The 23641-nt window shown below is 40.1% G+C and overlaps 1 protein-coding gene across 4 annotated transcripts in view; it reads right to left on the reverse strand.

The window, feature by feature from the left end:
• The window catches only part of LOC128103989 (uncharacterized), a 141986-nt gene that overhangs the window by 90767 nt on the left and 27578 nt on the right, over positions 1–23641 (reverse strand). The gene's annotated exons all lie outside the window — the stretch shown is intronic.

The following is a 23641-nucleotide window of genomic DNA, read 5'->3' on the forward strand; positions in this document are numbered from 1 at the left end:
GGGCTGTTCTTAGTCTTGAACCTCCACACTGTCTTCCAACATCCTCTTCTCCCAGCATCCTTACCATCATTTCTTATTGTTTGTTTTCTTAATGGCTGACATTGTGATGAGTGAAATCAAATCTCAATGTGGTTTTAATGTACACTCCTCTGAAGGCTAATGGGGTCTTGTTTAATGGCCATTTGTGATTGTCTCTTGAGAAGTGACTGTTCATTTCATTAGCCCATTTATTGACTGGGATGTCTCAGCTCTTACTTTTAGCAATAGTTAATTTTAAGGCTTCTATAGGTTTTAGAAAGTTCACAAATAAGAATCCGTTATGGACCCTTAAACCCAGAAATACACAAGAGCAAATAATTTATAGCCCCTGCCCTTGGGGCCTACAGTGAGACAACATAAATGAGTAAAAGTAGAAGCTTTGAAACTATGCAGAAGTCTCAATCAAAGTGGGAGGGGAAAGGTGATGGTTTCTAGGCTGGGAAAAGTCAGTCTGTGACGGTCATTTCCAGAGACAGGCAAATTCTAAAGATAAGAATGAAGTCACAATGACAGGATTTGGTGACCACTTCCATCTAGAGACCAAAGAGGCCAGGAAGATTGGAATTTTCTTACATTTCTGTGCCTTTTGTTGTCTTATGTTCTTAGTTCTGAGTTCCTGCTGCTTTTTTATTTATCCACCTATGTATCATCTATCCACCATTAATCTATATATCTATCCATTTATCTATTAGTCTGTTATCTATCTATCTATCTATCCATCCATCATCTATCTATCTATCTATAGATCTATCAATCTATCGTTCATTCATATATCATCTATCTATCCAACTATCTATCTCTATCAAGCATCTGTCATCTTTTACCTATCTAGTCATTGCCTATAATCTATCTGTCTGTCTGTCCCTCTTTCTTTTTCTTTCTTTCTTTCTTTCTTTCTTTCTTTCTTTCTTTCTTTCTTTCTTTCTTTCTTTCTTTCTTTCTTTCTTTCTTTCTTTCTTTCTCTCCCTCCCTCTCTCTCTTTCTTCCTATCTCTGCAAGTTTTGAGTTCAAAGAAGAGGGCACGGAAGAACAATGACCTATTAAGAAGTTGATGCCAAAGATCCAGGAAAAGGCTGTTTTCTTGGACTCCACTAGAAAGCCAGGAAGGGAGGGGTGGCTAAACCTCACAGGTTTGATTTAGTGACCATGCCGAGTAGCTTATGTGAAAAAGTGGTGGGAAAATTTTAATGTGGCATATAATTTACTATCACATGATTATATTTGCTGTCAGGAAGCTAACTTGCAAAGCAGTCTTGACTCCTGATTGGCTGTTAGGGAATGATTACCAGGCTCCTTTAGTATTCATCTAAATCCTCTCAATGAATACATGTGATGGCAGAACACACATCCGACACTGTCTGTCCATTTTCTCCAAATGTGAGAAGGGAATTACTATGCAGCATTTTTAAGATGCCTCTCTCCTAATGAGAGAGGGAGGGAGGGAGGGAGGGAGGGAGGGAGGGAGAGAGAGAGAGAGAGAGAGAGAGAGAGAGAGAGACAGAGAGAGAGACAGAGAGACAGAGAGACAGAGAGACAGAGAGACAGAGAGACAGAGAGAGAGAGAGCTCACACAAAAGGGTGTGGATGTGGGTGGGTGGGAAGATGAGAAAGATTTGCAGTGGGGGGAACCGTAATCAAAATATATTCTACGAAAAAAGTCTATTTTCAATAAGAAATGAAGTGTTTTCACCACATTGAGACACAAGACTTTAATACTAAAATAATATCTTGGTTCTATGATGACCCAATTTGTTCTTGCTGCTTCTGCATTCTGTTTGGATTGCATGTTTAGGGGTATGATATACATCTCTTCTTTTATTCCTCCATGTTTCTCATCCCATCTCAGCCTTTTACTTCTTTGTATGTGTATCGGCCACTCTTTCCCACATGTTTCTAAATTCCTATAAGGTTAAAAACAAATCATAAGTTGAGATCTGTGAGGTAAAGGTGCTTGCAGCTAACCTGATCATCTGAGATCAGTTCCCAGGACCCATGTGGCGAAAGAACAACTCCTACAAGTTGTCTTCTGACTCCACTCATCAGCACACACACACACACACACACACACACACACACACACACACACACACACATACACACACACACACACACACACAAACACGCATATTAAATTTCATTTCTTGGAGGTTTTTTTTTTTTGGCTTTTCAAGATAGGGTTTGTCTGTGTAGCCCTGGCTATCCTGGAACTCATTTTGTAGCCCAGGCTGGCCTCAAACTCACAGAGATCCACCTGCCTCTGCCTCCTGAGTGCTGGGATTAAAGGCGTGCACCACCACCACCCAGCTGTAGTAAACTTTTTAGAGAATAGTAGATTTGCTCTGATTTCAAGTTAACTTATATTTAAACACCCTGAGTACTGACCTGTAAACATTTTTCAGATAGTCCACTCAAATCTTGCTTTTCCTTAGTTCCAGGATTAGGGATAATAATGGGGAAGGAGATAAGGGAGATGGATTTGTCTTAGAAGAATGGAGCTAATTGTCTTTCCCAATAGCAAGGCAACACTCATTAACTGCGTACTTGTTCAACACTGAGAGCAATCAGGTGAAGTTTTATTTCATAGGTGTTCATTCTCATTTTCTTCACAAGTTCTTTACAGTTTCTGGAGTGAAAATGGTGCCTATCGGCTTGCAGTTGTGAACAATAGACACACTCTGTGTATTTTTTTTTTTTTTGAGACAGGGTTTCTCTATGTAGTTTTGGTGCCTGTCCTGGAACTCACTCTGTAGACCAGACTGGCCTCAGACTCACAGAGATTCGCCTGGCTCTGCCTTCCAAATGCTGGGATTAAAGGCGTGTGCCACCACTGCCTGGCACACTCTGCCTATTTTAAGTAATCAAGAATTCGGAACAGAATCAGACACTGGAAGACCATACTATAACTCTTTTACAATCAAAAACAAATTTGGGACCCATGGAAGCCAGTGTCTTAAGCTTATCTGTAATTCAGGACTCAGATTGTAACTACCTTGCACATGGCTCTCTGGTCATATGGAATGAACTCTGATCTCGGAATGAAAGATGGAATCTTCACTACAGATGGACTTTGAGCCAAGTAGCACCTCTAACACCTGCTTAGAAATAGATGTCTGGGTTTGGGTGGTGGTGCACAACTTTAATCCCAGCACTCGGGAGGCAGAGGCAGGTAGATCTCTGTGAATTTGAGGCCAGCCTGGTCTACAGAGCCAGTTCCAAGACAGCCAGGGCTGTAACACAGAGAAACTCTGTCTCAAAATAAACACAAAAAGAAAATGGATGTCTGAGCTACTGCAGTCTTCCTTTGGTGCTAAATTCTAAATTCAAGTCTTCATAGCCATCTCTGATTGATAGAATTCTGAGCATGGTCATAAATCTTAGGAGTAAGGGAGTCTGGGGAATGTCCTTTTCAATTTTAAAACCTCCCAGTAGAAGAGGACATAGTGGAGAGGATGGGAATGGGTCTGAGGGAAGTTTGCCGTGCCATGGGTCTTGGTGCAGTTTTCATTTTCTGCTGGGGCCCTGATTTCTGACATTTCCTACTCTGTTACTTGAGTGCTTCTCTACATTTTGAACACTTTAGAAAATCCCTTCCCTTTGGTGGTTTGTCTGCCTCCGTTCTTCTCTCCCTTGTTTGCATTTCTATCCTGTGCTCTCTTCCATTATGTCTGTAGTTTGGCAGAACAGTGAAAAGTTCACAACAGACATGCGTCCTTTCAGAAGAACCCCGGTGCTTCCACAGAACTGCTAGGTCATTGAGGAATTAACTAAATTTCCAAGCATCTAAGATGTAAACATTTCTAGAAATTTCAATCCATTAAACATTTAATTCTCCATCCATAGCTATCACAGCGCAAAGTTTTGTTCTCACAATGTGCCTTGAAAGTTGATGTTAAAAACATTTTTTTTTGAGACAGGGTTTTTCCCATGTAGTTTTTACTGTCCTAGAACTCGCTCTGTAGACCAGTCTGGCCTCAAATTCATAGATACAATTGCCTCTGCCTCCTAAGTGCTGGGATTAAAGGTGTGCGCCGCCACTGCCCAGCTGTAAAAAAACATTTTAGGGAAAAATCTATTTCAGAGCAGAATCCTGTCATCTCACCTCAAACAACAAAGTCATAGAGTTCCAAATATGGATGTCCTTGCATGAAATTTCCTTCACTTAACAATTCAATTATTCAAGATGATTTCACTATACATTTTCTTATACACCTATCATATAATCTTTTCTTTTTTTTTCTTTTTTGGTTTTTCGAGACAGGGTTTCTCCGTGTAGCTTTGCGCCTTTCCTGGAACTCACTTGGTAGCCCAGGCTGGCCTCGAACTCACAGAGATCCGCCTGGCTCTGCCTCCCGAGTGCTGGGATTAAAGGCGTGCGCCACATATAATCTTTTCTTAATTAAGATGCTGTATTCAGTGAAGACATATTTGTGCTTTCAGATAAGTTTGCTTAAAAAGAATGAGCACTTTCAATTTAAATACCACAGAGTTTTACACAGATAAAAAATAAAACCCAAAAAACTCAGTTTGCATGAGTTATTAAATGAAAATCCCAGTGTTGGATATGGGATGCCTCCCTAGGATATGCTGGACAGAAAAGTCCTAGAAGTATCCAAACTATACAGATTTTGGCTATTTACTTTAGTTTCCTACAAGAACTGGACAATTAAACCCTGTTGCTAAAGACACTGCACATCTTGGACCTAGAACACAGATAAACCATAATCTGAAACTTCCTCCCTGCTGCCCAGCCTTCATAGTGCCAGAACGCAGAAGAAACCCAAGCAATACTCTTTCACAGCTTTGGACTTTGCATACTGTAATACCAGCTTGCAAGGCAAGGAAGACCTATCAGGGCAATAGTGGTATGACTGTTTGGAGAGTAACCAACTGATTTCTGATCATATCTGAGACCCACTGGGCAGGTGGGAGTTCAAGCCCAGTGCTGTGGAAGTAGTCAAAGGCCCATGGTGGGAGAGGTCATAGGTACTAAGTGTTAACTTACTACTTCTAATTTGCTAAATTGATATCTCTTAGATGCTTATGCTTATGTTTATCCCCATAGAAGATTCCCTTTGTAGCAAATAGCCATTAAATGCAGAGATCCACGAATGGTTAAGATACCAAGAAAAAGTGCTCAACATTTAATGGGCAGGGATGTAACTCAGGGCTTCCTAGATGCAAGGCACATGCTCTACCATGAGCAGCCTCAGCCTAAGAAAACATTTCTTATATTTGTGTAGTGTGTGTGTGTGTGTGTGTGTGTGTGTGTGTGTGTGTGTGTGTGTTTGTGTGTGTGTGTGGTGTATGTGTGTGTGTGTACCTGTGAAGGAAAGAGGAGGACATCACCTATCTTCTTTAGCTCTCTACCTGAGTCCCCTGAACAGATTCTCTGAATCTGACACTCATCATTTTGATTTGACTGAGTGGTGAGCTCCCCGTGTCTACCTTGTCTCTGTCCAATAATAGTGGCACTACAGGCACTTGTATCCACGCATGGCTTTGTTTTCACCTGGGTTCTGGGAATCTGAACTCAGGCCCTCAAGATTGCAGAGCAAGCTCTCTTATCTACCAAACTATCACCCCAGCCCAGAGAATAGTTCCAATGGATAGATTTCACAGGCCTTTATGGTGACTGCTAGTACACATTGGTAATAAAGTCAACAGAAGACAATGTGTTACACTATATACAGCGCTTGGAAGATATCTGAAGATAATATAAACAAAAATAGTGGGTATACCTGAAGAATGTTTTACTATTTATTCATTTATTCTGAGTAGCTCTACTTAACCTGATCATTTGAACAGGTATAGAAATACCTGGCTATGAGCAGCCAATAATCTAATTTCAGCTTTACTGAATAGTTGAGATGACTTCTCCCAAACATATTTCTCTCCATCTTTTAAATTGTGCATTTTATGTGTTTGTTTTTGGCAGTCTCATACCAAATTCTGAAACTCAGAAGCTACAGCCAGAGAATTCCACCATGAAGTCCATAAGGTGGAGAAATTGTGTATGCAACACAGGAAAGGAGTAAAGTTGTATAGACTTTGAGGTAGAAAAACCCTATGAGTGATGGCTGAGACCTTTTCTTCTTCCTCTTCTTGTTCTTGATCCTGTTCTTGTTCCTGTTCCTGTTCTTGTTCCTGTTATTCTTGTTCCTGTTCCTGTTCCTCTCCTTCTCCTTCTCCTTCTCCTTCTCCTTCTCCTTCTTCTTTTCCTCCTGCTCCTCCTCCTCCTCCTCATTCTTCTCCTCTGTCCTCCTCCTCCTTCTTCCTCCTCTTTTGGTTTCATGTCTGTGTGTGTGTGTGCACGTGCGTCTGCGTGCATGCATGTGTGCATGCGTGTGTGTGTGTGTGTGTGTGTGTGTGTGTGTGTGTGTGTGTGTGTCAGGCACAGAGGCCAGAAATGGGAGTCATATCCCCTGAAGCTGTAGTCACAGGTGATTGTGAGCCACCTAGAGTGCAAGATGGAATCCAGACTCTGATCCTCTGCAATAACAGTGCTCTTAATGGCCAATCCATCCCTCCAGCCGCCTCTTACTTGTCTTATGTGTAGTATCTTTTAATAAAATGTTTGTTCCAGTGGAAGTAACATGTATTTCTACCTATTGTAAACTGACAATCTATAATTTTACATATTTATGGAGTACAAAGTTATGTTATGGTTTATGAATACAGTGAAAAATAAATTAAATTAAAGTTCTCACATATCCATCATCTCAAATACCTGTCATTTTATTCTGTAGCGAGAACATTTGAAATTTAGTTTCTTAGCAATTTTGAAGTGCACAGTATGGCATAATCAGTATACCCAGCATACAATGTAACAAATCTGCTAACGCTTTTCTTCCTACCTAAGACATCTGAGTCCTGGTACCCAGTGGCCATCTTGTCCCCATTCTCCATCCCTAGCCTCTGGGAACTGCTATCTGTGTCTGTGTTCAATTATTTTAGAGCCCATATATAAATGAGATTCTGGGATATGTATTTGTTTTTCTGTACTTTGCTTATGTCACTTATTATAATGTTCATACTTCTCACTCACCATAATGTTCTTCCGTCCTATCCACAATGTTGCAATGACAAAAATGTCCTCCTTTTGAAAGGCTGAAAAGCATTTGTTTGCGTTTATGTACCACAGTTTGTATCTCCTTATCTGTTGATGGCTGCTTAGGTAGATTCAGTAACTTAACCATTGTGAGTCGTGTTATATTGAACAAAGAAATGCAGAAATATGATCGACAAAACAATCAAACCTTTTGGGTGATTACTCAGAACTAAAATTTCTAAATTCATCCAGTGACTCTATTTTTAGTATTTTTCCATAATAGTTGTATTATTACACATACTCCAACCGTATACAAGAGTTTGATTTTATACATCCTCATCAACATGTATCTTTGTTGTTTTTCATAATAGCCATTCTGATATGTGAGACATCTCATCACAGCTTAACTTGAATTTTCTTAACTACTAGTGATTTTCAGCATTTTTCATAAATCATTTGACAATTTTCATTTCTTATTTTTTTTAGAAGTGTTCAGGTCTCTTGTTCATTTCAAAACTAGATTGTTTTTCTTACTATCATGTTGTCAAAATGCTTCTATGTGCTGGCAATTAACTCCTCACTGGACTTTTGCTCGTAAATTTTTTTCCCAAATGGTAGGTTTTGACTCTTTTGCTCTATTAGTTGTTTTCCTTTGCTAGGTAGAGCTTTTTAGTTTTCACCTGTTGCTTTATTTCTGTGGTTTTGGAACCAAATCTATCACCCAGATGAACACTGAGATGTTTTCCCAGTGTCTTCTGGTGTTTTTATAGCCTATTGTCTCAAGTTTGATGGTGAGTAATTTCATGTTTTATACACGTGCATATAAGTATATCTGTGTGTGTGTGTGTGTGTGTGTGTGTGTGTGTGTGTGTGTGTATACATATGTGTGTGTGAAGTAAAATGAAGACTCAATTTCATTCTGCATGTGCACTTCCAGTTTTCCAGACATATTTACTGAAGAGACTGAACTTTTCTAATTGTATATTCTTGGCTCCTGTGTCAAAAATCCTTTAGCTGCCCACACATGAATTCATGTGGAGACTTTCAATTCTATTCCATCAGTTAATGTGTTTGATTTTTATGCTGGCACCATGCCGAACTGTGTGTAAGAATTAGAAACATGCTAATAAGTGCTCCATGTTAGGAAAAATAATATCAAAGGCCTATTTAACACACTGTTTTCAATAATGGCTATAGCAAGTATGCTTGATCAAAAGTAATTTGTGTACTGTCCTTTGAGAACTACAACCATTAACCATAGACAAAGTTAGTGACCACCATAAAAGACCTAAAATCTAGCAGAGGAAGAACAAATGCAAATGATGTTCAGCTCTTACAAACTGATCACCACACAATGTGTGTGTTCTATAAAGTTTAACCCTCTGAGCAACTCCGAATGGCAAGACTCACAAATCGTTTGGATATGTGAAGAAACTAAAACTTGTGTCATTGAAACAGCATCCCAAGGTTATCTAGCTATACACACAGGAGCTTCTGCCCACCCCACATCTGGCCACAGCACTTCAAGATCAGACAAACCATTGTTTTAGTACGTGGAAAATGTGTCAGTCATGCATCTTACTTGGGATATTTGGGCATCTTGCTTATCAGAAGATTATGTCTTCTTTCTCATTTTCACCCTCCCTGTGCCTTCCCTGTTCTCCTCCCGCCCCTTTCGATAGGCCCCTTCTACCCTGCAGGTTGTCTCCTTTGACTCATGTCATGCATATCTTCATTTTCCTCTTTTGTCATCTCCCTCCCTTTAGATCTCATCCTCGCATCTAGTAATCTCCTTCATAACTTCATGTCCAGACAGGTAGATACTATATGTGTATCTACATACACACACACACACACACACACACACACACACACATATATATATATATATATATATATATATGTAGATACACATATATTCTACTTATGAAAGAGTGTGATAATTGCTTTTCTGAGTCTGGCTCATTTTAACATGATAATCTCCAGTTCTATACATTTTCCTGTAAATGTCATAGTGTCATTTTCCTTTACAGCTGAACAAGATTCCATTAATTATATTTGCCATAGACATCCAGGCTAGTGCTGTGGATATCTGTATGCTGTGAATGTGTTGCTCTGATTGGTTAATAAATAAAGTGCTGATTGGCCAGTGGCCAGGCAGGAAGTATAGGTGGGACAAAGAGGGAGGAGAATTCTGGGAAGTGAAAGGCTGAGGCAGGAGACGCTGCCAGCTGCCACCACGAGAAGTAAGATATAAAGTACCAGTAAGCCACAAGCCATGTGGCAACTTATAGATTAATAGAAATGGGTTATTTTAAGATATAAGAACTAGATAGCAAGAAGCCTGAGCCATTAGGCCAAATAGTTTAAATAATATAAGCGTCTGTGTGTTTATTTGGGTCTGAATGGCTGCGGGCCTGGACAGGACTGGAGATAACTCCAAGTACAGGCTAGTTCTATATCCTGAGTATTGTGAACAGCATGAAAACAAGTATGGATTTTCAGGTATCTCTATGGTGTACTGGCTGAGAACCCTTTGTGATGTGGCCAGGCATGGTACAGGTGGATCATACAGTAGTTCTATTTGTTGTTTATTTTTAGATAGCATCTAGAATAACCATTTTCCTTATGTCATCTTTATGTTACTTAATTTTGGTTGATTCTTGGCTTTGTTTCTCTCCTCCATGTTGCTGGTTGCTTTGGCTCTTTTGCTCTTTGGGGGCCCACCACCCAGTTCCAAGTAAATCACACATAGAGGCTTATACTTAATTACAAATATCCAGCCTTAGCTTGGCTTGTTTCTTGCCAGCTTTCCTTAACTTAAATTCTCCTGTCTAGCTTTTGCCTTTGGGCTTTTACCTTTCTCTATTTCTGTATACCTTTCACTATTTCTTACTCTGTGGCTTGCTGTGTAGCTGGATAGCTACCCTTTTGTGTCCTCCTCCTTCTCTGGCTACTTCCTTTTTCTTCTCTCCTCCCAGATTTCTCTCTATATTAATTCTGTCTGCCTGCCAGTCCCACCTATCCTTTCTCCTGCCTCACCATTGGCCATTTATCTCTTTATTAGACCATCAGGTGTTTTAGACAGGCAAAGGAACACAGCTTCACAGAAGTAAACAAATTCAACATAAACAAAAGTAACACACCCTAAAATAATATTCCCTAACACCTCCACACTCCTACCCCCACTCCCCACTTGTGCCATATCACCCCGGTATTCTCTTTTCCATTTTCATGTCCCATGTGTTCTTTTAACCTCTCTAACCCCTGCTCTCAAACCTACATTTCTTCTCTCATGCACCCCTTTCTAGTTTCATAGCCTCTACCCACATTCACTCTCACATAAGTACACATATGCAAAAATAAGAAACTATGATTCACATATGAGAAGAAACAAATGGTATTTGTCTCTCTATCCCTGGACTTTCCAATTCCATCTGCTTTCCTACAAACTCATTTTTTTCCATTTTCTTTATGGATAAATGAACTTCCATTGTGTATATGTGCCACATTTTCACTTTCACTTCACTTGCTGATAGGCATCTAGGTTGATTCCATATTCTTGTTATTGTGAACAGCAGCAATGAGAATGGATATATAAGTGTCCCTGAGATAGGACATAGTGACACCTTAGTAACTTCACGGTTTGCATTCCTCTATCACTATAAATCTCCTCTTCCTCCATATTTATAGAAGAACATTCTCTAAAAAAAATTTTTTAGTTCTGAAAACTTTACTCTAATGCCTGCACAGCCCACATGCATTTTTGTGAATGTTGTGGAAATCAAGGTTTGGTGTGATGGGAAGACAATTTTTTTCTAAAAATGTTAATTAAGCCATTATATTGTAGTCTCTTTAAAAATTGTGGGACTTGGGTACTTGAAATAATCAATTTATTTTTACACATCTCCTCCCAAAGCCTATCTTAGCATATTTAAGAAATTCAATCTAAATGTTGCTTTCTTCTTTTAAAAAAAATTAAAGTTTTAAGGGAAGCCTGGGTGTGTGGCATTCTTTAGTGAGCTGTCTTCTTGCCTAATCCTCCCTCACCCTTGTGGTAACATATAAAATGACTAAAGCTACCTGGCCTGTCAATACCACAGATATTCAGGCAAATAGCATAGAGCTTAGTAAAGACAAATTGTGGGAGTCCTGGCTGCTCCTTTAGGAGATGCTGTATAGCTTTAGACTACTTTAGGTATTTTTATGTCTTCCTGCCCAAAGTATCATTTAATTAAAACATAAGGCTGTCTGGTGGACTCAGTGAGTATATCCTTAACAGGAAAAATAGTTCTGCTACCAGTATTCTGAAATTCACAGTGCTTCATATCTCAGTTATGGTGTTGTTGATGTGCCTTTTTTCCTTGGCTGTAGAAATCAAAGATTTCTTTACAGTAAAAACATAACCCAAACCCTTCTGTATCTATTTGGCTAACAATAGACACCCCAAACATTTCAGGACATTATTAGTGTTCTTAGTTAACCTCCAGAACTTCATGGTAAGGCCTTATTGCTGAAGACATCCCATACTTGCATCAAAGCACATGAATAAATCAAGCTGGTCCTGACCTAGACGATTTATTCCTACTGGCTAGTTTCACACTGTTGGAAAGTGTTGTGCATGCTACTGAGGAGAAAAATCACCATTATTACATAGCTGTAAACACTGTGAGCTTCAGTAATGGCTGGCCAGGCAAGACAGATTTTAGGCAATAGTGGCATGGATGTCATGAGAGCAGCCAACCACTTTCTCTTTGATTTAAGTCCCACTCTGCAAGCTGAAACTCACACCTGGAACAATTTTTGTGTCACAAATCTATGGCTAGAAAGGTCATAGGCCCTAGGGGAGAGCCTATTGCTATTATTTTGCTCAATATACATGATATTAAACTGACTATTAATGACTTATTATTATACCCATAGATTAATGCATCTCTCAAATCTCATCAGAGAATCTTTCTTTTGCAATAGCTGGTTAATTAAAGCACTCTCACCACTTTTCAAGGTGCAGAAAATAAGGGACTACAGAATGCCCAGCCCTAAAAGGAATCTATAAACTGAACCACTTCCTCCCAAGGCTCAGCGGAAGAGTGTAAGAGCCAAAGGTGGTAAATGAATACAAGGGAGCAGTGGCTTCTGGTACTCATAAAGGTTGGGAGAGCACGCACAAGAACTGTGAAAGTCCAAGCAGGAACAAAACCCAGGAGAGGACAGAAGGACAGGAAGTCCCACCCCTAGCTGAGGAGCTATTGGCTATTGTGGATTATCAGCTTTAGATATATTACATTTCTTTATGTTTTGGAATATTTGCTTAACAATGCAAAGATGTGTTTCGTTCTTTTCTGTTGTGTTTGTTTAACTCTGTAGAGCTGTGTTACTTTGCCTGCCTAAAGCACTTGATCCTTCTAATAAAGAGCTGAACAACCAATAGCTAGACAGGAGAGAAACAGGCGGGGCTGCCAGGCAGAGAGAATCAATAGGAGAAGCAAAGAGAGAGGAGCAAAAAAGGAGAAGGAGAGGAGGACACTAGGGACCAGCCACTCAGCCTCCCAACCAGCCAGGGAAAAAAGAAAGAAAGAAAGAAAGAAAGAAAGAAAGAAAGAAAGAAAGAAAGAAAGAAAGAAAGAAAGAAAGAAAGAAAGAAAGAGAGGAATATAGAATAAAGAAAGGTAAAAGCCCAGAGGCAAAAAGTAGATGGAATAATTTAAGTTAAGAAAAGCTGACTAGAAATAAGCCGAGCTAATCCTGAGCATTTATAAGTAAGAAAAAGTCTCCATGTCTTTATTCATAAGCTGGATGGTGGGCCCTCAAAGAGTAAAAAACCAAGTATATTGGCAGCTGTTAGCTGCTGAGAGGGGAGAGTCAGTTTCCCCTAAGAGCATAGCCCCTGGTAAATTAACTATGCTCCAGGAGAAGAGCACATTTTTAAGAATATTTGAGCAGTACATATTAGTTTTGATATGTTAAAAATAAAAAGAACACAGAGGTGAGTGGATGGGGAAGGCAGATTGGATCTGAGGAGAGTTGAGAAGTAACTATGATCAAAACACACTGTATGAAATTCTCAAAGTACTAATAAAATTATATACATATAGATTAGGCTAAAACTCTGAGGGAAAATAGAAAGGAAACAGTGTAAATTCAAGGAAAAAGTGAACAATGTAATACTACTAACTCTTTAATTAATTATTTTTCATTCATATATATATATATATATATATATATATATATATATATATATATATATAGGTTTTTCGAGACAGGGTTTCTCTGTGTAGCTTTGCACCTTTCCTGGATCTCACTCTGTAGACCAGACTGGCCTCGAACTCACAAAGATCTGCCTGGCTTTGCCTCCCAAGTGCTGGGATTAAAGGCGTGCGCCACCGCCACCCGGCGTCATTCATATATTTTTAAATGGCTAAATGTGCATATCTCAGTCAAACTGTTAGCTGCTCAAAGTTATTTCTCAACATAGCAATTTGAATTATATCTCTAATTAATCACATATGATCTTTTGTGTAATTCTTTCCTAAAAAGAAGTGACCTTAGCTGTGTGTGGTGGCTCATGCCTAAAATCCCGGCACTTGGGAGGTAGAGGCAGGAGGCTTATGAGTTCAAAGTTATTTTCTACAACAAAGTGAATTTAACTACTCTGTGAACTAAATGAGACCCTGAATCAAAGCAAACAAACAAATGAATCCTACAACCAAAAGAAAAAAAAAGAAAAGATGACCTCTTATAATGACAACCTGTATTTGAAAAACTGTATTGTGAAGCATTAGGGATTTGAATTTGAACAAGCTCTGTTAATATCTATTACTATGTTTATTTTTAAGTGATAAATAATAAAAAATGGAGGGCAGAAGTTAGATTTTAGGTTCACACTCTCTCCTCCAATTATGTGATTATTTCCAAATATTTCATTATCTTCACAGGACAGAATTTATAACATCGTGACATCCCTGAGTAAACCCATTCAACACAGATGAATTCCACAAGTAGCGAGGAAGTGGCAGCCCCATTGATAAACTTCCCCAGTCCACAGAAATTGAGCCATAACATTCCCATTAACTTTGTTTTGAGCAATGATTAATGATACAGGGTAGCGACAAATCCAAGCTAATATAGATAGGGAGCTGTTATTTTCCCAATCCTCCAAAATTTGGCTATCATTGAATAAACATTCCCTTCCGTGGAAGCCTTCCTTCTTCCCCTGCAGTGGTATGCCAACAATGTTGCCAACAGTCTATAGAAAGATATAGAAACTCTCCTGGATTGACCTAGTGACCCAACTTTCAAAGCAAGTGTTCCCCTCATGTTACCATCACTTCAATTTCCCCAACATATCCATCCATGTTCACAATGTTTTTAAACTTTTTAAAACTAAAATGCAAGTTGAGAGCTAAAATTTCCACACATGTACACATGCAAAGGAACATGAGAATTGGCTCCAGGGGAAAGGTCATCATTCAGATCTCTGGAAAGAGCCTTGGAGAAGTGGCTTAGTATGGTACAGTGTTTGGTAAACAGTGTTGTGAACTCTGAGACCATATTTTTGTCAAATATACAGAACAGGTAGACTTGAACTAACCAATGCTGAGTTTCAGTCATGTGACTCCAAAGTATGGCAGTGCAGTGAGAGATGGACAGTCATCAGAGTTGAGTACTCATGCTGACATCATTAGTGAACTCTCCTCCTGTAGTGAAATCTCCATGGGAAAACACTTTGCAGTCAGAATTTGCTTAGACAGGGCACGAGAGCTGCTGTGAATGAATGCAGAAAGCTGGAATTACACTTAACTGAGGAATTGTTTTCTGGTTTGTTTAAGACACAGAATGCCATCAAGACTCATTTCCAACTCAAGGGTGATTCTTGTCCAAATAAAGGTTATGAAACTATGCTTGATCAGATAGCCGAAAAAAAGATCCAAATACAAGCAAGTCTATGAGGTGTGGACAGGCCAACAATTAGCTTTCCAAGTTAGACCCTGTCAACTGATTTAAAACCTTATTATAACAGCCCAGTCTCAAGAGTTATCCGAGGGCTAGATAGGTGGTTCAGTTAAGACAGTGCCTGTTCCATAAGGACCTGGATTCCAGTCCCCAGAAGTGATGTGAAAAACGAATATTTGTTTAACCCCAGTGCTGGGGAGGTGGAGGCAGGTGGATTCCTGGGTTTACTGGCCAGGCAGTTTGGATCAGCAAGTTCCAGGTTCGGTTATAAACTTTGTCTAAAAATAGAAGGTAGAAAGCAATTGAAGAAGACACTGGACTTTGCCCTCTGACCTCCACATTCACACACACACACACACACACACACACACACACACACACACACACACACACGAGAGAGAGAGAGAGAGAGAGAGAGAGAGAGAGAGAGAGAGAGAGAGAGAGAGAGAGAGAATCAGTTTCTTGATCTCATGACATCCTTTTTTGAATAGGCTGTATTGTACAATCACTTCACTGTCACCTCGCAGATCTCTAGAAATTTCACCAGCAAGGTCCAAGGAACTATACTCACAAATAATAGTCTCAGATTGTATCTTGTACTCTGTGGAGTCTGTTTCTACTCATCACTATCATTATGAAATTTCACAGATATTCCCAAACAGGTATTTGTACAAAGAACCTCAACTGCCTAACTGAAATTAGTCTCATAAATGGACTGCTGTGCAATGTTGCTTCTGTTGTTTATTTCGTGAGTAATTACTTCACATGTCTAAAGAGAAAAAGTAAAATACTTGGCTGTCTTTTGGTGTTGGGTAGAACAAGCCGATGCTTGCCGCCAGGACTCTGGCTTCTTTGTAAGGCAAGATCAGGTGTGAGTAGTGGCAGAAGTTGAAATGGATTTTCATGCCCATTATCTCCATGTGTGTATTTAGATGGATGGGACATTCTCCTCAGCCGCTGCCAAGAAGCTTTTCTAAGATGCCTTGTGGTGTACAGTTGCTTGGAGATAAAGAGACTCAAAATAAATAGTTCTGCCTTGTCTAAAATGTGTATAAACAGCACTGAATAATTGTGCTTCAGGTCCTCCAAGTCCTTGAGGCTGGCACTGCAAGGCTTGACCAGATGCATCTTTGGCAAAACCAGATTCCTTAGTTGTTTTCAAATGTGTCACATGTTAGAAACGTGCATATGGCTATCCTTTGAAGACGTCCTAAGAATATAAAGAATGCCTTCTTCCCAACCACACCCTAGGGCTGCTCAACTGGGATTTGAGAAGCTCAAGGTATTTTGCTGCTATAGAGGGCAATGAGTCATCCAGAGCACTGGGTGCCATCTTTCTGCTGTTTCTAGGGCTCGGCCTGTGGTGAACATGGAGCAATAGTTCCTCTTCCTTCTAGCAATCCCTGTTGGTGTTGATGGTGACTTGGAACTTTTGGCACCGTGTCACCACATAAAAGCATGCCCAGAAGTCCTGTTTGATCTGACATATCTACTGTATTCACAACCAAAAACAAATAATCAAGTAAACAAGGATTGTGGATAGACTTTATAGAATCGTCTGTATTAGTAAAGTCTCTATCAGTACAGAGCAGGGAGGTGTGAGCATTCTCATCAAGGTATACGACAAAGAAAAGGGCATTTTTAGTATTTCTATGAGCTCTTCTTTTGGTACTGTGATTAAGGGACCTCATGGGGCGTAATATGACTACTACCGTAATATAAGATGAGCTAGATGGACCTACGGTCCAACTTTTAAGACACATCTTCTGTTTGTATTTGTCTTGTTTAGTAGAAAAGGCAAAGTTGTTCTCAACTTATCTGACTTGAGCAGATCTGTCTTGGCATCATTGGGACATATCTCTCTCATGTCATATCTTCTGCATTATGTCCCCTTTTGTCCTCCCTTCTAAGGGGATCTTTGCTGAATATTGGCGATAAAGATCCCATTAACCTAAAATATTATTTTCTTACTTGAGATGTATTTTTTTTCTCACTGCCAATAAAATAAAAATTTCAAATCTATCAAAAATTCTCTCTTCTCATCTCTGAACCCCATGGCCTCAGGTTTCAAAAATAAACTAAATGAGTGATTTGAGTCTGGGGCTGATTCAGAAACCAAAGAGAGCATCTCCAAGAAAGGGAGCTACAAATATTTGTAAACATATTGCCTGCTTCACGGTGATTTCTGTTTATAAATTTTACCCTAGGTTACTAGTGGTGGCCCTATCATGCTTTAGAAATTCATTTTTCTCCTTTTCTCACTCAATATTCTGACATTTCCAGGTCTCCTCAGTGACTAAAGTAAAATTGCCTCAGATTTCATTTATTGATGTGTTTCTAATTTTGTGCTTAACTGGGTTCCACCTTTAATGATCTTCATTAACCTTGTGCCTGTGTGTTTTGGTTAATGGCCTTACTTCTCCCTGCCTGTTCGGGACACAGGTGTCAGAAAGAAGAAAGCCTTCCTTATGGAGCAATAAAAGCCTGCAGAGGCCAGAAGAGGAGGCTCCCTCCCTGCAGCTGGAGTTGCAGTGATTGTGAGCTACCTCTCAGGGTGCTGGCCACTAAACTCTGATCCTCTGCAAGAGCAGTATTGCTCTTAACTGGTGAGCCATCTCCCCATCCCTGAGCTTATATTTTTGTATTTAAAAAAAAAAAACAAACAAAGACAGACTGGAGACGTGGCTCAGTGGTTAAGAGAACATACTACATTTGTAGAAGACCCAAGTTTGCCTCCTAGCACCTACAGTGGGTAGCTCATAAATACTAAGTCAAGCTCCAGGCTAATTCAATTCTGCTGGTCTCTGTAGGCACACAGATGATACACACACACACACACACACACACACACACACACACACACACACACACATAATTTAGAAAATAATAATCTTATAAAGGGAAGACAAAGCCAAATAACCAAGTGGAACAGACACATACCTTGGTAATAATATAGTTGATAGAAACTAGCTAGAGAAATGAATTAGGGAGGAAAAAAAAACAGAGAAAGAGGGTTGAGGGAAGAGGTTAGTGGATGGTCACAATTCTGAATAATGTATGTGGGGAGCTGTGCTGAGCTGATGCTCAAATGAGGATGAGCAAGAGAAAGGGAATGTGGTGGTTTGAATAGGTATAGTCCCTGTAGACGCATGTGTTTGGATACTTGGCCCATGGAGAGTGACACTATTAGGAGATGTGGCCTTGTTGGAGCACATGTGGCCTCGTTGGAGGAAGTGTGTCACTAAAGGGGCAGGCTTTGAGGTCTCATATATGCTCAAGCTATGCCCAGTACATACTCTCTCCTTCTGTTCCTGAGGATCAAGATGTACAACTCTTAACTCCTTCTCCAGCACTACGTCTGCCTGGACACCACCAGGTCCCCCCTTGATGATCATGGACTAAACCTCTGAAACTGTAAGCCAGCCCCAATTAAATATTTTCCCTTATAAGAGTTGCTGTGGTCATGGTGTCTCTTCACAGCAATAGACACTCAAACTAAGTCAGGAAATATCCTAGTTTTCTATGAGACAGAACACCACAGCCTAAGGAATGGTCCATAGAAGAATCCTGAAGTGGGGATGCGCATGCTATGTTAGGGAGCTGCAATAGATTCTCTTTCTTAGTTCTTATGCCATCATGAAACAAAGATGAGCAAGCATATAGCATACAGACACCCTTCAGCCTCCCTCCTGGGACTCTCTTTGTGGGCTACAAGCAAGTAAAACAATCATACCATAGGATTTATCTTTACCTGGAAGAGAGATCTGTCTTGGGAATATAAATTTTAGAGCTAATAAAGAAAGTAAATTTACAGTGCAGGACAATTTTGTGGTGTGTTTTTTTAATGTGCCTGCCTTTGAAGATTTCTGACAGGCCCTGAGTTATTTCAGAAGAATTTGCTAAAGTTCATGGTGATTAATAAGAATGATTTAATAGAGCACTTGGCAGCTGTTAGCGGGCTGAGAATATAAGCGATTATTTTTATTATTAAAGAAATGGAGTTTATACAACTGGCTGCAATGTTTTGCTAGCCATAAATTTTTTTAGCATATTTTTAAATTCACAGTATTTATTTATAATTTAAAGGTGCCTCCACCTTCATTGTATCTCAAGTGAAAATATTTTATTTAATTATCTTTAATACATTATCTACTTACCATAAGCATAAACCCTTCCAGGACCACAATCAAATGAAGGAATATTAAATAATCCTCTCATATGTTCATAAATTTCTATTGGGGTTAAACTTGAATAATCTTTCTAGTTAACAACGTGACAATGAATGTCATAAATTCCAGATAAATTATACTCTTGACCATGCCATTTTATTCCTGAGTCTGAAGAAATAAAAAATAAAAAGAATAGAGGATTGTTGTATAAATGTTTTGTACAAAGTGACTTATAATAAAACCACTACTTAATTAGTTACTTTTGTGGCAAGAATACCTGACATAAACAACATTAAGAGAGGAAGGACTTATTTTGGCTCACTGTTTTAGAGGCTCTTTTGGTTGATAGTTGCTTGGCTCCATGTGCTTGGGAAGAATATCATGGCAGGGAGCATGTCTTAGATAGCTGTTCATATCACACTGGATGAGGAGGGGAGAGAGAGTGGAACATATGATCCAGGATATAGTCTTTAAAAGTCTAACCCTAGGGATCTGCTTTCTGTAGCTAAGCCTCATCTAAAAGTTCACCAGCCTGTCCCTACCATACACACAAATAGCACTACCCAATGAGTGACAGCATTCAAAACATGAACCTTCGGGGGACATTTCTGATGCAAACCATAACAACAGCAAACAAACGTAATGTGTTACAGTTTACCTACACAACTGGAAAGGGACGCTCTTCACAGAAAATGACCTTTGCACAGAATTTTAATAGCATAAGACATACTTACATTTTAAATGAAATAAAAAATGGATGTAAAGTTATGCCTTGGCAGTCAAAAAGGCAAATGAATAGCAAAATGTCAGCAATGACTGCCTCTGGGTGTAGGGCTTGGATCACCACATGGTATTACACATCCTGACACAGTCAAGGGTTGTATTAATGATATTAGACAAAGGTGCTGATCCCGCCCTCTGCTACTTGAATCATCTTAGAAACATTTCATAATTGTTGACTTAACCACACACTAAAATTCTTTTCTCTGTGCCTTGTCAACACGACATGACATCATGATAATTCAGCAAACAAGAAAGCAGATGATGGGTCAACATGATCAAAGAGCTAAAGATCATGACCATGGAGCGACCATCATACTCCAACCGAAGCAAGCCCTCCATGTCTGTGTCTCCACGCCACCTACACTTGGAAGACGCATTGGACATACTTGGACTTGACTGATAGGCCAGATACTCCTAACCTTCCTGGCTGTTTCAAAGGCACCGAAGAGGATATGCACTATGAAATGAAGCCTGCACATCTTCCCGATCAGGCTTGCCACTGCAATGTAACTGGCAAAAACTTGAGGGGAGAGCGTTGTAGTAAAACAATTGGCTAAATGCATGTATTTGAAGCTGTATAATGAGCAAATAGGCCATGGGTTAAACTAGGCCATCCACTTCTTTACCTATTCAAAGAAAAACTCCATCTAAGATCACTGGGTTCTAGTTTTCATAAAAAGCTCAGTTGAGAGAGGGCTGGAAATGACAGCGGAGTCTCAACTGTAAAAGACCCACTCGCAACCCTTGAGTGGACTTTGCTTCAATCCCCAAACACCCGATCTTCTCGTGAGCATTCTGTGGAGTCATTTCTTCAAGATCAGGGTGCCCCATCATCATCTACCAAGGCCTCTGCTTATACCCTGTGCTTCCAGAGACCAGGAAGCACCCACAGTGAAACAGACGAGACTCTCTTCCCTCTTTTCCCAGACACGCTAGCCTCTTTGCCCTTGTTCCTTCGACTTGTGGGGGCAGTGCAGATGCAGTCTTCTTTAGTTTCAGTGGCCTCTGCTGAGGAAGCTTCCCTTTACTCTCTGTCTGGTTCAGTGTCTGCAGCAGCTCCCCGGCATGGCCACACTATTAGCAAGAATTTCTTCTTTGCCAACTTAACCATTTTCTGGAGTAGGTGACAGATCTATGAGAGTCCCTGCCACCAGAAATAGAAGCCACAATCTAAGTTGCCCAGTCAAAACCATGCAATAGACAGTAATTTATGTCTTTCACAACATTCACCACAGGCCTTCTGAAGGCCTACTATTGAGTTCTTATCTGAGCAACTACAGAAATAGGAGTTTTGTTTCCTGTTATTGCAGTCCGCATGGAGTTGGAGAAATGCTCCTGATTTCCTTTCATAAAGTTTTCTTTCTAAAACAATCAAGACTGTAGTAAACACTGACCCCAGAAAAAAAGGGTTCATTTAATGAATTTCCAGGAATGCCTGTGCTCCGAGCATTGTTTTCAGCCTAAAAGATATGAAAGTTTAATTATGAATGTCACAGAGGCTTTTCATTTGCTTCAGTCACTGATGCTGTCACCAGTGATTTCCCATAGCTCGGGGCTGCTGTGCCCAGAAGAAACGCTTGGGCAGAACCTCAATGTCTGTCCTGCTTGCCCCAAGATTTCAGTTTAGGAACGAGATAACCGGAGCCTAATGCACTGTTCAGCACTTGGAAATCATTGAAGAACTTGAAGTTTTCCCTTATTTTTTGTATTCCTAGTAGTCACTCTGTGTTTTTCCCAGAACTCAGTCTGAGATTCCTCTTTCAGGCTCTTAAAGCTCTGAAAGTGTTATGTTGTCCTGACCTAGCACCCAGCTTCCCTTTGGGTTTTAGATTTCCTTCTTCCTTGGTCTTTCGATAGAGGTGGAAGGATGCTCAGAGCCTGCTTCATTCAGATCTCTTAAGCAGCTGTGAAGTTGGTTCACGAGCCTGTGTTTGGAGATTTATTCATCCCTATGGCCTTTCACTATGCTGCCTAGACTCCATGTTGAAATGTTTATTTCCCCTTTCCTTCCTGTTTTTCCCTCTCTGTCTGTTCTTTAATTCTTTCTGTGCTGGGGATAGAACTCAAGGCCTTGTTATGATTGTGCTGCCTTTTAATCATAGAAAATGTCTTTATCTTTAGAATGTGAGGTCATGGTGGCATAAAATGATGTCAAAACTTTTGTCATTAAACTGTGTGACACATCTGTGGTTCTCAGACAGTGGTCTTTTCTCTCTGTGTGACAGTGAACCCACCGAATGGTGTTTGGTATTTTCAACCTTTAAAGCGATGTCGGTGCTATGAGATAGTAGTTGTTCTCTGTGTTTCTGAAACTTCCTTAGTGAAGCTCCTCAACTGTCATTAATACTTTGCAGTCCAATGACTCAGGGGACCCCATAATGCCTCTTTCTCAACCCCAACCACCAATCAGGAATGGGAATGACTCAGTTCCATTTGCTCATCTTGCTGGCCACAGACACTGACTTAGGGATGTATTCACGTTCACAACCCTCTCTTGACTCCTGTACAGCTATTGTAGGAGATGGCACCTCATTTTCTAGATCACAAGTTGTAAGACTGACATAGTCTCAGAGTTGCTTCAGCCTGTCTGTGAACCCAAGAATGAAATGTGTTTATACTACTAAGGAAAATGCTCAAATAACACACTCCAATCTTGTGTTATTTAGGTTTAAGCTAGACTGAGTTAGGTTTCAATCATTTCCAACCAAATCTTGAGTAATAATGGGTACTTGTTGCTTTAGGAATGTCTATCTGAGAACATTCTAGATCAGCCCATTTCTAACATGCCACATAGAACTCTATCTGGAGAGATCCTGGGGACCAGAGTGCTGTGGGATGTTCTGTATGGCAAATGTTTTGCTCTGATTGGTTAGTAAATAAAACACTGATTGGCCAGTAGTCAGGCAGGAGGAAGTATAGGCGGGACAAGGAGGAGAAGAATTCTGGGAAGTGGAAGGCTGAGTCAGAGACACTGCCAGCCGCCGCCATGACAAGCAGCATGTGAAGATGCTGGTAAGCCACAAGCCACGTGGCAAGGTATAGATTTATAGAAATAGATTAATTTAAGATATAAGAACAGTTAGCAAGAAGCCTGCCATGGCTATATAGTTTGTAAGCAATATAAGTCTCTGTGTTTACTTGTTTGGGTCTGAGCAGCTGTGGGACTGGTGGGTGACAGAGATTTGTCCTGACTGTGGGCCAGGCAGGAAAACTCTAGCAACACCAGAGAAGTAGAACAGTTTCTTTCCAGGGACATATTCTGCATCCTGTCTTCAGAAATCCAGAAGGAAGGCCTTGGCAGGCCAGTGTTCTTAAGGACATGTTGAAATGTGGCTGAGTGTAAAACTCACAACAAAGACAAAAAAAAAAAAAAAAAACAATTTATTACCTATTTTCTCCAGCTCCTCCATAGTAATTTGTATTTCACTGCGTTCCTCTCTGCTCACAGAGAACCAAATAAATCCTCAACTGAGAAATTCCAGATTGGCTCATTGAAAACCTTCTCAGAAGGCCAAGGAGCTGTCTTGTAAGAAAATGCCCCAAACTAGGCCGGGCAGTGGTGGCGCATGCCTTTAATCCCAGCACTCAGGAGGCAGAGCCAGGTGGACCTCTGTGAGTTCCAGGCCAGCCTGGTCTACAGAGCGAGATC

The sequence above is a fragment of the Peromyscus californicus genome, unplaced genomic scaffold (assembly GCF_007827085.1).
Source record: "Peromyscus californicus insignis strain IS unplaced genomic scaffold, ASM782708v3 Scaffold_8__1_contigs__length_139910024, whole genome shotgun sequence".
Classification (NCBI taxonomy): Eukaryota; Metazoa; Chordata; class Mammalia; order Rodentia; family Cricetidae; genus Peromyscus; species Peromyscus californicus.